At 37.8% G+C, this 3,818-nt stretch overlaps 1 long non-coding RNA gene across 1 annotated transcript; it reads left to right on the top strand.

Annotated features, from left to right (window-relative positions):
• The first annotated feature begins 502 nt into the window (after positions 1-502).
• On the top strand, positions 503-1,123 carry LOC126185085 (uncharacterized). The gene is made up of 3 exons (XR_007536943.1): positions 503-549; positions 704-814; positions 974-1,123. It is a non-coding gene; the product is annotated as an uncharacterized LOC126185085 (long non-coding RNA).
• Positions 1,124-3,818: the final 2,695 nt, after the last annotated feature.

The following is a 3,818-nucleotide window of genomic DNA, read 5'->3' as shown; positions in this document are numbered from 1 at the left end:
AGAACTTATTGTATGTAACTGTAATTTTGTGTGAATAATTTTTTGTAGAAGTCTCAATGTGTGAAAATGTTCTGTTTTATTTAATGTATTTGTTTGCTGTTATGTAAATTGCTGATCCTCACTTAGGGTTCTTAGTTAGTTTGTATGTAAATGGTGTAGTGGTTCCCCTCTGGAACGGAACTGTGTAGCGCGCGCAAATTGTGGTTGGCATAGGTGGAAAAGGTGGAACTGATAGTCAGTAGTGATGGGCTAAACTGCGATTTTCCGATATCAGTGATTTCTGTGAATGCTACTTTTGAGTATCTGTGATTCTTAACTGTGATTTGTCGCAGTTAAGGAACATAGGTCGTGTATCCCTCCGCCACTGCTATTTCTGCGATTTCTGCTACTTCCGCGATTTCTGTGACTTCTGCTACTTCTGCGATTTCTGTGACTTCTGCTACTTCTGCGATTTCTGTGATTCCTGCGATTTCTGCGACTTACCACCGTATGAGAAAGTTATATCTGTCAACACAGAAAATTGCATCTCAACAAACCTGTCTTTGGCAAGTATGTTTTACGTTTTTTCTTCCGTTGGCTTTAATTTTGTATTACAGAAACAACTGTGAAAATATTAATAGTGTAATTAATATGTAAGTAGACGTACAGTACCGTAATAGTTCGTATTTAGAAAATGAATTGTAACATATTGTTATGTTCACAGGTACCTGAACTACATTTCAGTCACTCAGTAAAGTGATAACTCAAAATATCATTGTCAACAGATCTGAAGAAATTGCCACTGTGTCTTTAGACCGTTTTCGTCAGACGAGAGGTTAGTTTCTAAGCGTTTCGATGGACTTAATTACTTCAGTGTGATCGTTCTTGCAAATGTGATATTCATTATAGCAAATATTAGCAATCTACTCTGTCAATTATATTGCTAGTAATTAATGACAGCAAAAATTGTTTAATAATCCTTGTGTTTTTGCAGACACAGTTCTGACTCTGATTACTGGTTGCTGTACGTATCTATCCACATCAAGGCTGTTTTTGAGAGAGACTAGTGAAGATTCAAGACAGTTCTTAGAGGATTTGCAGTTTAAAAGTGAAATAATTGTGAAATAAGTGTGTGAATGATTAAACTGTGTTTGATTGAAGTTGTTGTGCGATTTTAAAGGAATAATAAATGTCAAATACAGTGAGTGAATAATAAAAATCTCATTTTCCACATGTTTAAGCCGCCCTACACCCATAATTTTCCGCCACTTACTTATTGGTAAACACTTGTTGGAGAGTGACATGCCGCCCTCCCCCTTTCACCACAATCTTGGTGTGACACTGACCTGTAACTTATCCCGAAGTCTACAATATGCATTTTGAGGCTGTTGATATGAAAGTGGGAAGTACAGATCTTCCAGCTAAATCAGGAATAGGAAGTGCATTACTTGAAAGTAACACAGGAAAAGCTTACTTATGTAGGTGGTAGTAGTGTCGGCAAAAAGTTCTTGTGTGTGAAGTTGCCATGTAGAACACCAGGTGTAAAACTTTTCTCCCTAGTCTTGAACTGTGTCGGAACAAAAGTGAGGCATTCATATGACTGTTTTCATTTCTGTACACTTATACAGATGTCTGAGTTCTGCTGTGTTAACACTACAAAGTCCTGTAGGCATGTGGAGTATTAACCAAAACTGTCATATTGGAAGCAGAATCAAACACATTTGTTACGTTACTAGATATTTTCAGGAGAAAAAGGCAATGTTGTTCCTTATTAATATAATACATTCAGAGTCACAGCAGTATTTGACCAACCATAACTGATGCTGAATGAGCATGTCGTCATATAATATGAAGGGCTTATTTCAATACTGGTACAAGTCCATCACCTCCACTTTTCTGTCTATAATGCGTCTGAAATTAGTGATCCAAACAAACATAAATAAAGGTTCATCTCTAGCAAGAAGCCATATGCTTGAATATTTCTGGTATCTCAAATGCAGATTTGTCAGCGCTCATTTAACTTTACGACTCTGTATCTCAAAATGAACAAAAATGGACTTGTACCACTATTGAAATAAGCCCTTCATATGCACACACAGCACATCGAACTCGTGAGGCACAAGGCTCTGATAACGAAGTACGTACGTCGGTCAACAGATGACACTAGGAAAAGTATGTTAACTGCGCTTTTTAGTTGCTACTTGCGACTCTTAGTTGCGATTTGTCACAGAAATCGCAGTTTGACTCGGTAGCGAATAGCGTAGTATGAACTTTGCTCAACAGATGGCAGTGCTAACTGCGCTTTTTAGTTGCTACTTGCGACTCTTAGTTGCGACTTATCACTGAAATCGCAGAAAGCAGTGCTAAATTCGAGCAATAGATGGCTCACGTCTTTGAATATGAAATACTACTTGCGACTGCTAACTGTGACTGAAATCGCAGTTAGATTCTGTAAAGTTGCTACTGTGATATCTGTGACTTCTCAGTCACTGTGATTTCTAACAGATACGCGATTTCCTGCCCACCACTAATAGTCAGTCGGAGACGAGCAGTCAGTCGGAGAGGAGCAAGTAGTCGGAAACTAGCTACGAGTCCGTGCACTGCTAGTATAAAGGTGCATATTGTGCTGATTCAGAGAGAGGCTTTTCCTGCTTCTTTCCAATGCCTCGGATGGGTGGATAAATAGCTGGAACTATTCTGGAATTTGTATTTGTCATCGCCACCAAGAAATGACAGAGTCCAGCAATTCTATCTGCAATTCCACCTACCAACATGCAGTTGCCACCACATTGCGCAATCACTGTAACGTAATACTATATTGATGTACAGTGAAGGATCAGCCTAATGGATGTGTTAGTGTGCTGAAATATAAGGTAATTCATATCTGAAATTATGTACCTACCTTGATTTTACTCCTCATCATAACACCTCTCAGGGTCCTCTCCGTTTGAAGTAAAGTGATTACCGAGTGTCCTTACTGAAAGTACATTGAAGCCTAGAGCTCTGTTAAATAATGCCTCTTGAACTTATTAAAGAGAAAGTTAAAGTCAATGATAATTGCTGAAAACAATTTTCCTAGTAAAACTGCTTATCAAAGTACTGTTGCTAACGGTAAAATTAAAAGTCCTTAAGTAAAGTAAATGAACACATTGTTGCCTGTAGTAAATTCTAAAAGGAGAGTCAGTTTCTTGCAATTTTGTCAACATTGTGTTTCGTTGTAGTAAAAGTGATAAAGCTGTAGTTGTGAAACGTTACATTCTCATGTTTGCCAAGTGTTTGTCTCTCTTGTGTATTAGAAGTGCACATTAATAATAATGTTATAAAGACCATTCACTTTGTGTAAACCCTGAAAGTAATAGTGTGTTTCGGTATCTGTTATAATTCTGAAAATAGTTCATGCTGCTCTAACTGTTAGCTTCAATCTTAAAACATATGTGCGTCAGAGTTCATTGCACTCGCGTGTTACTAAGTCTAGGTTGTGTCTGTTGTGTTGTCCATTATAGTTACTTATACCTACTTTCATAAACGAGAATGTTAATCTTTCTCTTGCCTAATTAGGCTGGCGACCGTTTCCCTTATTCTAGGAATAGTATAGCTAGGCAAAATTTTGTTTGTCACTATTCCAATATTTACGTAATTCTTACTTTCATTTCCGATAAGCCACCTCCGTTAGGAACAACACGGTAAAACTAACAAAATTCCTCTCAGAGGGTAACACTGCTCTGTTGCTTTGTGCCATAGTTTCTTTTACAAAATTGTTTTATGTCACAAGCTGCTTCTAGCGTTGAGGTTATGGTACAGTAGTAGCAGAGAAGGAGTGTTATACGTGGCTTTTCCGT

Source organism: Schistocerca cancellata, chromosome 4 (assembly GCF_023864275.1).
Source record: "Schistocerca cancellata isolate TAMUIC-IGC-003103 chromosome 4, iqSchCanc2.1, whole genome shotgun sequence".
NCBI lineage: Eukaryota > Metazoa > Arthropoda > Insecta > Orthoptera > Acrididae > Schistocerca > Schistocerca cancellata.
This window is presented reverse-complemented; position numbering and strand designations above follow the sequence as displayed.